At 46.4% G+C, this 13,918-nt stretch overlaps 1 protein-coding gene across 2 annotated transcripts in view; it reads right to left on the bottom strand.

The window, feature by feature from the left end:
- Positions 1-7,285, bottom strand: part of PTPDC1 (protein tyrosine phosphatase domain containing 1) — a 51,395-nt gene extending 44,110 nt beyond the window's left edge. Inside the window, exon 1 of one of the 2 annotated variants that reach the window (XM_046024002.1) lies at positions 7,162-7,285. The gene's annotated coding sequence lies outside the window, so the exon portion shown is untranslated. The remainder of the gene's footprint in view (positions 1-7,161) is intronic. The other variant, XM_046024001.1, reaches the window with a different exon arrangement.
- Between the last annotated feature and the right edge of the window lie 6,633 nt (positions 7,286-13,918).

Genomic DNA, 13,918 nt, shown 5'->3' with positions numbered 1-13,918 from the left:
TCCTGACATCCTCCTGCTAACTGCTGCCCATGTAACTCTTCCTCCCTGCACGGACTTACCCCTGCTACTCTTCTCCCCTCCCTCGTGACTGCTTAATGCTGACAGATCACCTTTTGACACCCTGTGACAATTTACAGGAATTTCTCTGCAGATCAAATGCAGATTTTTAACGGGTTACTGATGGTTCTTATTAAAGGATGGAACTGTTAAATATCGTGCTGGGTCGGCCAGGGAAACTCCCTTTGAAGTCACTGAGGCAGCACGTTTACCTTTGGTTACTTCAGCCAAACAGGCTGAACTGCACCCCCTGACTTGACACCCTAGCCAAGGGTAAAATAACAAGCATTTACATCAAGAGCTGGTATGCTCTCCAGCAGCTCCTGACTTTGAAATACTATGGAAACAGTGAGGTTTACCTCCAATGGAGATAAAATTTTAAATGGCTATATCCAAAATTTATTACATGCCATATTTTCACTGGCTGCTCTGGCCATTATTAACATTCCTGGGCATTCTGCATATGATTCCCTGGAGGCAAAAGGGAACCACCTCACTGATATTTCAGGGGGGGCGGGGGGAAGCTGCTCTCAAGGGAACCAACAGCCAGACCTCTATCATGGGCCAAAGGAATAGTCTCCCAAATGATAATTTGGAAAAACTGACCAAAGACCTCAAAAATTGGCCCCAGAAAAGGAAAAACAGTATTGGAAATCTAATACTTGTTGGTTTGATAAAAAGGGAGAACTCTGGTTTGGGCCAAATAACAATCTGCCCACCAGAAGTTCCAAAATTCCCACTACTTACCACTGTACATGCTTTAAACCACTGGTCTCCCGACGCCGTGACAGCATTCATGAACCAGTACTGGGGTGGTGGGGGGAGCTAATGGGGCCACAGAAAGTGCCTACCTTGCTGGTCCCACCCGTTCCGAGCCCATTCCGGGGAAAACTGCTCTTCTCCCAGACTCTGGACCGCTTGCTGGGCCACTCCAGGTTTGGCAAGTGGATCTCCTACAGCCTCCCTAACTCAGGGACAGACAGACATTTCAGTCGTGGTCTGTTTGGGCACTGGACCGAAAGGTTCCCTTGTAGACAGGCCACTGCTTCTCGTGTGGCTAAAGTTCCATGAGAAAGAGAATCCCTACCTGGGGGCCCCTCTCCAATGTCTCCGCAATCGGGGAACACATTTTACTGGGCAGGGCCTTCGGCAGATCTGTGCTGTCGGCGGGCGTTACGACACTTGCCCTGCGTACACCGTCCTCGGTGCTCAGAGCTCGTGCTCACTGACGGTGACACGGAGTCTCCGCTGGGAACATTTGCAGAGACCATAATATAATTTGGAGTTGCCATATTACTTTTTCTGTTGTGTATAATTATTTTTAAGTTTTGCATTTTTTAAAATAGGTTCCACATGCAACACAGGGCTCGAACTCACAAACCTGAAATCAGGTCCTGAGATCAAGTGTTGGACCTTCCACCAACTATGCCATCGAGGTGCCCCAAGTTTTGCCTTTTATTTCCTGTCAAACTTGTGCAAAAACAATGTGCCCAGTAAGGTGACTCTAACATTCATATGAACAAGTAAAGGTATTAGAACAGCCAATTCAATTCTAGAAAAGGAGAACAAAGTTGGAGGATTCATACTACCTGATTTCAAGACTTACTATAAAGCAATGACCACAAAGGTGCAAAAGAATGGATTCATCCATCAATGGTGCATAACAGAGCTTAGAAACAGACCACAAAAACACAGTCCCTTTTGACAGAGGTGCCAAGACAAATCAATAAAGAACAGTCATTGAACAATTGATGCCAGACATTGGAAGTACATATGCAAGAAACTAACCTCACAGAAATATCAAGTCGAAACAGATCACTGACCTATATGTAAAATGCAGACACTATAAAATTTCTAGAAGAAAATGCAGGGGGAAATCTGCACGATCTTGGGTTTGGTGATGAGTTTTAAGTACAAAGCAAAAGGAAGTTTATGAACAAAGAAACTTTCAAGTTGGACTTAATTAAAATGAAAACCCTGAACTCTGTGAAAGCCACTGCGAAGAGGAAGAGAAGACACACTGGGAGAAAATATCTGCAAATCCCACATTTGATAAAGGACATGCACCCAGCATATGCCAAGAACTTTTAAGGCTGAATAATAAGAAGACAACTCAATTTTTCCAAATTGGCAAAATGAGAGAGAGGGTAAGCGGAGAGGGCAGGGGTGGGAAGAAGAACATGGTAGCAAGAACGACAGGTTCCAGGATAGAGAGAAGGTGAATCTAACGTTCGCAGGAGGACTGACTACTACTGTTTCCTGCTCATATATTGGTTGGGTAATTAGAGATATTATAGGTGTCTACATATAGTATTTCTATTTAAGAAAAAAACCTGAAAAGGCCATCAGTGTTTACAAATTGTAACTGCTGTATTTTTCTTGTAGAAAAGAAATTGGTATTAATTTGAATACTTTTGAGAGTAAGAAACAGTTGTACAAATTCTAACACATTCTAATATTTCTCAAGGAACACAAACCAGTTATGTTTCCAAGTTAGGTTTACACGTACTGAGCTGGAAAATTGACTGTAATACAGTGGTAAGTTAAAAAATAAAAGCAAATGCAGAGTAATCATTTTAATCTAGCTACATTTATCTGTAAAAATTTTCAAAATGATAGAAAAATGCATTTGTGCATTAGAAGCATAGGGGGAAACTGGAGGCACATGGGTCAAACTGCTGATACCAGTTTTAAAAGATTTATGTTTGGAACAAGAAAGGAAGTATTTGTCTTATTTTATTCCTTTATACACTTCTGTATTGTTTGAGCTTTACTTTGAAATTAAAAATAAAACCCTGTTATTATATTTTTTAGATTCTACTGAAACAAAAAAAAAAATGGGCAAAAGATCTGAACAGATACCTTATTAAAGATCTACAGATGAAAATAAGCATATAAAAAGATTCTCATTATGGGGAAGCTAGTTAAAAGCATTAGAATATCAAAAAAAAAAACCACACAAAAACCCAGCAATATCAAATGCTGTCACCGGTGGAGAGCAACAGGAACCCTCTTTCCCTGCTGGTGGGGATGAGTGTGGCACAGTAGCGCCATTTGGAAGGCAGCTACAGTGATGGATACATGATGCTATCTATCTGTCAAAACCTCCAGAACTATTTTAGAGCATGAAGAATAAACTTTCATGCAATATTTTAAAATGCAAATTAAAAAATCAACTGGGGAGTGAAGAGAAGGGGGATGCAGACTATGGCAAAAGAATTTCATTGTATTATGGGATATTTGGGTGGCTCAGTCAGTTAAGTGTTCAACTCCTGATTTCAGCTAAGGCCAGTCTCAGGGTCATGGATTAAACCTGAGTCAGGGGTGGCTCAGTGGGTTAAAGCCTCTGCCTTCGGCTCAGGTCATGATCCCGGGACCCTGGGATCGAGCCCCATGTCGGGCTCTCTCTGCTCAGCAGGGAGCCTGCTTCCTCCTCTCTTTACCTGCCTCTCTACCTGCTTGTGATTTCTCTCTGTCAAATAAATGAATAAAATCCTAAAAAAAAAAAAAAAAAAAAAAGATATCTTATTAAAAAAAAAAACAAAAAAAAAAAACCTGAGTCAGGCTCCATATGCAGCATGGAGACTGCTTCAGATTTTTCTCTCTCCCGCCCTGCCCTTCCCCTGCTCATGTGTGCACACACTTGCTCGCTTTCTCTCTCTCTCTCTCAAATAAATGAATAAATCTTAAAAAAAAAAGAATTTAACTGTATTTCAAATATATAAATATATGACATAAACCTGCAGGGAGGATAGGAGAAAGGGACCTGTATAGTTTGGAAAAGACTGGAAACTGAAAGACAAAACAAAAGGAACTATACATTCCCACTACAGCTGGAAACACTGTTTCTCATGGAGGTGCTGGTTAATGATTTTGATAGTGGACAATATAATGGGGCTGAAAAAATAAGTAAAAACATGGTGAATGGCAGAAGCCAGGTTTTTCACTGCTGGGAGTGGGAGGTTACAGATAACAGGTAAGTAAAGGGTCAAAGGCTAGAATGAACTGTGGAGTTCTGAATTAGAGTCTGAGACATCATTGGGAGCTTCTGTTTAGCTTAATACAGAAACTGATGAGTAAAAGTAAAAATAATAGAGATATATGCATACACAGGTAAATAATACACATATATTTATTTCCTAGCTCTGCTCACTCACAGGACCTAAAAACAATAACACCCCGTAGCAATGAGCACATCAGAGCAAATCCTGGTTTTTAATACCATTCTCCAGTAAAAAGATCCAGAGACCCTGCTTCTCTCCCTTTCCTTCTGCCCCTACCCCTGCTCACATGCTCTCTAAAATAAATAAATAAACCTTTAACAAGATAATTTTAGAGACCACAAAGATAGATTTTGGGGGTCACAATTTTCTATCAGATTAGGTGTCCATTCTAATTGCCATTAAAGGAAATGATTTCCAAGACAGAATAACATTATAACTTCTTAGAAATTAAGCCAAAGAACTATCAAAGCATTGACATTTTATGGAACAAGCGTAAGTTACATCTCTTAGATCAACTGTAAAAATACTTCAGACCTGCAAAATCTTCAGTTGTGCTCATTTATTTTCCTGGAGTTTCCTATTTTCTGACACACAAACTACTTTTATATTTTTAATTGCAATTTTTAAAAGATTTTTTAAACTTTATTCATTTGAGAGAGAGAGAGAGAGAGAGCACAAGCAAGGGGAGAGGCAGAGGGAGAGGAAGAAGCAGACTCCCCTCTGAGCAGGGAGCCCAGTATGGGGCTAGATATCAGATCCTGAGATCATGACCTGAACCTACGGCAGACATGTAACCATCTGAGCCACCCAGGCGTCCCACACAAAGTACTTGTAACAAGATTACTTGAGACTCAAGAGTTTTTAGGAGAATTTTCCAACCACTATTTTGTTACAAATTAAACTCAGTGAGAAACACAGTTCCTCGTCATGTTAACATTCAGAGGCTATATAGTTTTATTGTTCCATCTGCAATTATCTCGTTTTATTTATTATTTTTCCTATACTATTTCTGTAAGATCAGGGACCTTCTCTGCCTTCCTCATTGGTATATCCCCTCCACTTAACATAAGACCCAATACTAAAAAGTGTTCATATGTATTTACTGACTTAACAAATGGGTGATTTTGATCATAGAAAGGAAAGCGATTAGGAGTTAAATAGTCCATGCCCTCAAATTTATCAAAAAATGTAAAAGGTGGCCCCTCATTATTTTTATGGATTTTTTACTGCCTCACACAGAGTAGACTCTCAAAAATAAATTGCATATTTTTTGGAAATGAAAATGACATTGAGTATTGTAGCACGATTGGAACTCACAAATCTGCTCTAAAAACAGTGAAGGAGAAAGAAGAGTAGGAAAGCACTTGTCTTCGTATTCTCCAAGGGTTTTCTCCCCACTGTCTCAATAAAACCCGGAGGCACGGCCCCATCTTCACGATGAGCAAAGTGACAATGGTCCGGGAAGTCCGAGGCCCAAAGTCAAGAAAGTGTTGGAACTGAGATTAGAATATCAGTTCTTCCTCAACCAAACCCCACAGTGTTTCCTCTACTCCATGCTGCCTCACAGGAACCAGAAAAAAATACCTATTTTTTTTCTTCAGTAACAACACAGTACGTGCATTAAATGCCAGAGTTTACATTTACAAAGAAATGCTGTGATTATTCAACTTAAGAACTTTTTAGAAAAGGTGAGCAAACTAAATAATTAAAGGTATCTTTGGTAAGACTGAAATGATGTGAGAAAGAACAGCTGAAGTCACTAGAAAAGAAACTTTCCAACATGTACATTTTCACACCTACTGTACAGCTTACTTTAAAGCTAAAGAAAATCTTCAGATTCTGAGGCATTTTTAGTTGGCAAAAAGGATGAGATGTGCCTTTAAGAAAACTGTAATTTAGGGTCTGTCCTCAGGATAATTTCCAAATTTCTTTTTTTTTAAAGATCTTATTTATTTATTCGACAGACAGAAATCACAAGGAGGCTGAGAGGCAGGCAGAGAGGGGGAAGCAGGCTCCCTGCAAGACCCTGAGGTCATGACCTGAGCCAAAGGCAGAGGCTCAACCCAGTAAGCCACCCAGGCACCCCAATTTCCAGATTTCTAGCTGGAATTTTCCTGTGACCCTGAGCAATCTGCACGACCGAGAGGCTGTTCCGTACAGCAGAGCGACGCGGCAGGGCGTGCAAGTAACTGAGCCAGACTGGCGGCCTCGGGGGTTAACGGTGGCTTCTAGACGCCTTACCACGACGTGCTGAGATCTAATGTGAACTTTAAAAGAACTGCCTTGGACCTGGATTTTTTATGAGGGTCAGAGGAGCATGGAAGGAAGCGCTACACGGACCCAAGGGAAGGGAGGAGGGGAGCAACCCTGAGGGCGCTTTCCCAGACCTAGCGCGCCTACTCAGGTCCCCGGCAAGGCCCGCAGCTGTGTCCCTGCCAGGCCAGGGGAGAGATGCAGCCCCTGAGCACCGGCACCGGCCGGGCACCTGGAGGTCCCGCTTCTGGGGTGCCTTGCCCCTGGGGACCCTCGAGGGTGAGGCCCCTGCACTTGAGAACACCCACACCTGGAGGCACCCTGCACCTGGGGACACCCACACCTGGGGACCCCTGCATCTGAGGACCTCGGCACCTAAGAACAACCACACGTAGGAGCTCCCGCACCTGAGGACACCCACACCTAGGGACACCCATACCTGGGGCCTCCGTACCCGGAGACCCCTGCACCTGGGGCCACCCACACCTGGGGGTCTCCGCACCTGGCGGCCCCTGAACCTGAGAACACCCACACCTGGGGGCCCCTGCACCTGAGGGCCCCAGCACTAGGGGCGAGGGGCGGCGCGGTCCCAAGGCGCCCGCGGCGGGGTCGCGCGCAGGGGCCTTGGGGCCGCAGACGGCGGGCTTGGGTTTCTATCCCGGCGTCAGCTTGCCGGGTGCAATGGCGGAACGACCCCCGCCCCACGTCAGGCCCCCACGCTCCTCACCCGCTCTCCACCCGCGGCTGACGCGTCGGGATCCCGCCTTGGGCGACACAGCGCCGACCTCCATCTCTCCGGAGACCCGCCAGGTCCGCCGGCCCTCCCTCCCCGCCCTGCCGCACTCACCGCGCACACAGAGGACGCTCCCGCAGCTGCAGGCGCCGCCACCCCGCGCCGCGCCCCCAGCGCCCCCCTCAACCGCCGGCGCCCACCTCGGCAGCAGCCGGCGCAGGGGCTGAGAGTCGCTCCCGGGCCGCGCCCGCCGCCCCGCCCTCGCCGCCCCCCCGAGCCAATCGCTGCCGTGCGCCGCCGCACGTGACACGCACCAGCCAATGGCAGCCCAAGGCGGCCCGGGAGGCTGCCAGCGACTCTGCGCGCTTTTAAAGCGGGCGGCGGCGGCAGCGGGACGGCGGCGCGGTGGGGCGGCTTCGGCAGAAGGAAAAGAGGGGAGGTCCGGGCTTCGGCCCTCAGGTGTCCGCCGGACGGGGAACCGGGAGCTGGGTCCCGCTCTCCGGCCATCCCGCTCCAACGGCCGCGCTCCCATCGGCCAGCGGTGTGCCCGGGACCCCCGCGCGGGCGGCAGTCCTGGGACCCGGCGGGGCCCGGCCGTCGGCCCCGCACCTGCTGCCCGACACGCGGGAGTGTGTCACAGAACCCCTGGACGCCAGGCCCGAGCCTTATCGCAAGGCTGCCTCTCTCCCTCCTGAGAGGAAGGGTCAGCCAGGGACCCCGGGGCCCGGGCTGTCCCCGCTCGGGCCTCCCGGCTGGGCTTCCCACCGCAAATCCGGGGCGAGACGTTGGGAGCTCGGCCTTGCAGAAGCCCCACCTGGCAGCCTCTACCCACATCTTACAGACTTAGCACCTCACTCGGCTGGGAAATGGGGTCCGAGCACGTTTCTGCCCTCAGGGGAATGTTCCAGAGAAGCAGGGAAGGATGCGGTCGGCTGAAGAGCGGCGGATCGCTAGGTCTGCTGCTGCGGTTTGTTTGGTGCCGGATCTCGCAGCTCCGTGCGCACAAGCCCTTCTCCGGCAGATGCTGAACTACAGACGTCCTGGGCGAGGGCATGCTCTGTGGCTGAACCCACACTAGATGCTTTACGTGTCTTTTCCTAATGAATTCCCAACAAGCCCGCGACAGGCCTTACTAGCCCCGCGGTGCACATACCTGGTGGCAAACCGGTATCAGCTGCTGTGCGGCGTCACAAGCACAGGGACTAAGGAATATAATTTTGCGTGCTAAATCAAGGAGGGCCACGCTGCTCTAGGGCTGACAACAGTAACAAGATGGGGACAAGCCCACTCTTCTAGCTCAAGGAGCAGACCTCACATAATATACCGATGTAAACATATGGTCAAAGACAAAACTATAGTAACATTGTGAAAGGAATGGTCTCAGACAAACAGTAGAGTCTGAAGGAGAGTTGAACAGCTGAGCTTGCTTTTTCTCAGCACTGTCCAGGTGAGAGTACCCATACTGGGTTTATTAATAAGCAACGGGACTGGTTTAGATGGCTCTCCACTACTTGATGGTGCATTAAGCATTGGCGGTTAGTGGGGTAAGCTGGACATTGTCCTGCCTGTAGGGAGCCCACAGTCTATGGGGAGAAAGTTAGGAGCACAGAGGACCTGAACTTATCAGGATAACGCTGAGTGGTGTGGGAACATGTCCATCCTAGAGGGGAGACAAGGAAGGAGGGAGCTATCAGAGAAGGCCTCAAGAGGTGATAACTGAATGGGGTTCTTGAAAATGAACTGAGGGGACAGGCTAAGCGTAGGGAATGATAGTACGAAAGTATGTAGGGGAAAGGGTGTCGGTTATAGGACAGCTGGGTATGAAGAGAGGACTAGAAAGAAGGGCATCCTGAAGCGTCAGATGGTGCCCCGTCATGATGGGTCATGTATGCTAAGGGGTTTGCCTCCTATGGCCACGAGTGTAGTTCCCTCCTTGCTTTGGGGGGAGCTACTCCACCCCGTGTGCAGTCTTGGCGGCATTCTTAATTGAGGTACGCTCTGCTCCCCCAGCCAATGGATGGGCAGTTGACTCAAGCTAAGCCAGTTGGATGCTCGACCAGAAGTGAGAGGGGAAGTAGTGGGATGGGGAGTCAGGGTTGAAACATCCCCACTGGAGAGCAGGCGAGGGGGCTGCCTTATGGGCTCGTGAAAAGTGTACAAAATGGGGTGGAGAGCGCCACAGAGGATAAGGCATCGTGTGGGCTGTTTCCTCAGCCCACTCAGTAGTAACCTGTAGTCTCATAGTTCATTTTCACATCTCACGACTGGTTATGAAGACTATATTTTTAGTCCTTGGAAAGATGTACTCTGTACTTACTTTGATCATGTTTTCCAACCCCAAATTAAATACTTAGTATTTTAAATCAGCACTGTTAGGGAAAGTCTGGACTACATAGACATCATTTCTCTATGACAATTCGGATGGGGCGTTCTACCAGAAATTTTTTTTGACCAATATGTGCAAATGCCCCATCCAATTTCACCCTCGTTCTATGTTCTCTGGACAACTTTCCTGGGGTGTCGACGGAAAAACAAGTTTCTCCAGTGGAAACATGGTTACTGCGTTATTTATATTACACACAAATTCTTTAGGTTTGTAAATTTCTAAGGGCTTAAAACTGTTGCAGCCTCCCACCCAGAAGGAAACAGAACTAACTGCCCAGGAGAACGACCTTGGAGACACACTAGGGTTGTGATTCCAAGACACAGCTGGTAGCTGTGCCCCAGGCTCGCTTCTCCCCCAAATCCCATAATCCTAATTTACACTGAGAACCTAGCTTCGAGAGGATGTGGGAAGTGGTTTCCACAGCTGCAGCCAGGACGATGGAATGGAAACCGTGCGTGCCGGTTCGCTTTGGCCACCACACCGAGACACTCCTCAGTGGGCTGGAGGAGGAAGGATGTCAAGATCTCACTCTGTCCTTCGTCCTCCCTGGGGAGACTGCGGGCGCAGAAACTAGGCTGGAGTCCATGCACTTCACTTATGACGCCTTGAAATTCAAGGCACATTCTACTTTTTTAAAAAGTGAGATAATACATTACCACATACGAACCCTGATTTTAAGCACTTTTACATTTCTCAGCAAATCATACCGGTTTTCTAGTCAAAACACTGATAAAGGAAGAAAAACACAATCAGAGAATTAGTTGTCAGCTAAATGTAGTCCCAGGAGCCTGAGTCATTCTTTCCCAGCAAATTAGGCTGCGGGTTTGGTGCGCAGGTGCATGTTCTGGCGGGGCGAGTCGATTAGAACTGACGCGCGGTGACATACACTTTCTTACCTTTCCCTGCTACCCTAGAGCAAAAGTGTCATTGTGAGAAGCCTCTCGCACACAGAATTCTGAAGACGCAGAGGAAAAGGTTATTTCTCATCTCTCTAGCAGCTTCTTGGTGTACCTGAAAATGACTTATTTGATCCATCAGTGAAGCTTCTTCATTATTCTTCTGTAAGAGGAAACCCTGCCCAGACAAATGGGTATTAACTTTGAAACACGGGAACCCTCTCGAGTGCTCTCGGATAAAGAGCAGTAAAGTTGAGATAAGACTACAGTGTGGGTGGTACGGAATGAAAACACAGCTCTGTTAAGTATCAGGAGGGCCACTAATTAGAGCCACTTGCAAGGAAACTCTTTAATTTAGCTTTGATATGTGATACGGCGTCTCCGGCGACACCTTCAAAATAATGCGTTTTCTTAGGGCACCAAAAAGATTACATTAAAATGATAATTTTTTTTTAGCATTTCCATTTATTTTAATCCCCACTTCTGTTGTTTGGGTTTTGTTGGTGGTGGTGGTGTTGCTTTCCAGATGTGAATCTTTGAAAATTAGTGATTGACTGGAGCAAGTCGGTAGCCTGGTGGATGAATTAGAGCATTAATAAGAAAATTCTGATGTAAGTATGAATCTTTAAGCCATATTTGCCACCTTCCACCATATGCGTTCTTTGGCTAATATTAAAGCAGTTTAGGGGCGCCTGGGTGGCTCAGTCGGTGAAGCATCCGCCTTTGGCTTCAGTCATGATCCCAGGGTCCTGGGATTGAGCCCCATGTCAGGCTCCTTGCTCAGTGGGGAGCCTGCCCTTGCCCCACTGACCTACCCCTGCTCATGATCTCTCTCTCTCACTCAAATTAATAAAATGTTTAAAAAATATTAAAACCGTTTATTGCATAGCATCATCTCCAGTTATGTTCTTCTGAAGTATATACTGTACTCACTATTTCCCCACCTCTCTGCATCCCCCCAGTGCAATGGAGATGAAGGGACAATCACTCTTGAACAGACAGAGGGCTTGTATTGAAGCAGATGACCGTTAGCTTAGCTCCAATGTCCTCTTTTAGGTAGAATGAATGTTCTGGCATAGCAGTCATCCAAGTTGTGATTTTGTTTCCTTATAGTCCTTGCAATTGTGTTTGAAATAGCCATAATGCAATTTCCTCAATTTAATATGAGCCATTTTTAGCAGCGCAAAAGCTCTGATTGCAAATTTTTTCACTTTATTTCTTAACATACGACGGGCATTCATGCTTAACTGTATCCACAGACTACCTTAATGAACACTAATATGACACATTATCTTTAAATAAGTGAGTGTCGATATGTTCCAAGGCAAAAAATGACACCATAATACGTAAACTCTGCTCCACGCTCTTGAATGTAGTTTTTCTTTCTTCTTTAAAAGAAGGAATACATCTATCTTCAATTATAAAATACATTCAATTATAAAAAACATATAAAATACATGTTTCAAAAATATTTGAAAAAAATAAATTTGGGGGCATCTGAGTGGCCCAGCCGTTTGAGCGTCTGACTCTTGATTTAGGCTTGGGTCATGATCTCGGGGGTCCTGGGACGGAGCTCCATGCTGGACTCTGCACTCAGCGAGGAGTCTGCTTCTCCCTCTGCCCTTCCCCCTCTGGTCCTTCCCCCCCACCCCTGGCTGCTTGCACTGTGTGTCCTCAAGAGTGTTTTTTCTCTCTCTCATAAATTAAATCTTTATTAATAAAGAAATTTCAAGAAAGGCAGAAGAGCATGGGGAATTCATATAGCAGTTTATATCATCCATGACATTTTTTCCGTGAATTTATTCAAACTTAAGTGAAATTTTAAAAATAAATAAAATTTCTTCATATTTAGAAAATAGCCATGCAGAAAGTTAATCCCACTATATTTCCACTAAGAATGGGTGAGAGTGCAGGTTTGTGCACATACTTGCCAACACTGGCCTTATCCATAAATTTAAGCTTTGCCATTTTAATGGTAAAAAATTATATCTCATCATTTTCGTTTGTATTTCTTTGATTGGTGAGGTCAAACATGTTTATGCTTATTGGACATTGTTTGGGGAACTGTCCTTAAATGACTTGTTCATGTTGCAATTGTGAAAGCACTTTGTTTATTTCCTAATTTACATCACTATTTTGGGGAATCATTGGTCATAGAAAAGTTTTAAGCTTGGGATGCCTGAGGGGCTCAGTCAGTGAAGTGTCTGCCTTTGGCTCGGGTCATGATCCCAGGGTCCTGGGATCGAGTCCTGCATTGGGCTCCCTGCTCAGTGGGGAGCCTGCTTCTCCCTCTCCCTCTGCTGCTCCCCCTGCTCGTGCTCTATCTCCAATAAATAAAATCTTTTTTAAAAGTTTTAAGATTTTCTCAGAAACCAGTTCTATTAGTCATTTTCTTAATGCTTTTTGCCATTGATGTCCTGCTTAGAAATACCTTTTCCACCTCAGAGGTGTAAAAATCTTCACACCTCGTGATTCTAAAATTCTTCTGGTTTCATGTCACATTTGAAGTTTTAACTGTCCTGGGATGATTGTGCTGTAAGATCGGTTGCTTCAGTGATGACCATGACAAGGTCTGGATTTTTTTTTTTCCTCGAGTTATTCCAGATGAGCAACTCCAGAGCTGTTTTGAAGATGAGTCCCTCGTGGCTGCAGATCTGTGGGAAACAGAACAAATGAGCGCAGTGGAATGTCTCCAGCATGCGGTCTCTGAGTAATCTGATTTCCAGGAATGCGCACTGTTCCCTGAAATGTTCCGTGTGTCACTTCTGCTGTAATAACATGAGGCATGAGGACACGCTTGTCGACAGGACCGGCAGCGGGAATAAACCAACATGACAGATGAGGACGACCAGGGACAAGGACCAAAGCACAACAGCCTTTAAGTAAGAGGCCAGGATGATCTTGCCACAGCACCACCGCTTTCGGTACTACCAAGACTGTCCGAGAACACGGTTATTTCTCGCCGCAGCGGGGAGGCTGCAGAACAGAGCAGGTCTGGCGGGGGGGGGGCATTCTCCTGAGAACCCTGATTCCATAAGAAATCCTGGAGACCAGAAAGCGGCAAGAGCTCCCGTGAGCCTTGCTGTCTCTTAGATGCATGAATGTGTGAAAAGAAGGAGGAAAAGCAAATACAAAAGTCTGATGCTGGGGCTTATCTTCCGGGGACCCTCAGCACTTAGCGCCGTGTGCGGTCTCCCCCCATCCTCCTGCCGGTCTCAGCCCCTGGCTCGCAGCTCCGCAACTGGCGTGTTCTTAGGCACTTAGTGAATGTTTATGGAATCAGTGATTGATGGGTTGAGGAAATCAATGTGTAGGTATTCAAGAGGGAGCTTAGTGGCATTCCAACAATCAAAGGAGCCCATTTGTGGAGTGCCTGTTCCTTGAGTAAGTGCTCCGCACACTTCGTTCAGCCTCCACGAGGCCCCACAAGATAAGAACACTAGGATCGCTCCCTTTTACACAGACAGATGAAGCTTCCAGAGGAACCGAGTTATCTGATTAAGTGGAGGAATCAAGGTCTAAAACCTGGGATGGTCTGATTACAAAGCCCACTCAGTTTCCCGACGCTCCCTTACAGCCTCTGAAAAGT

This window comes from Meles meles, chromosome 11 (genome assembly GCF_922984935.1).
Source record: "Meles meles chromosome 11, mMelMel3.1 paternal haplotype, whole genome shotgun sequence".
In the NCBI taxonomy this organism is placed as follows: Eukaryota; Metazoa; Chordata; class Mammalia; order Carnivora; family Mustelidae; genus Meles; species Meles meles.
The sequence above is the reverse complement of the archived record's forward strand: the minus strand, read 5'-3'. Positions and strand labels throughout refer to the sequence as shown.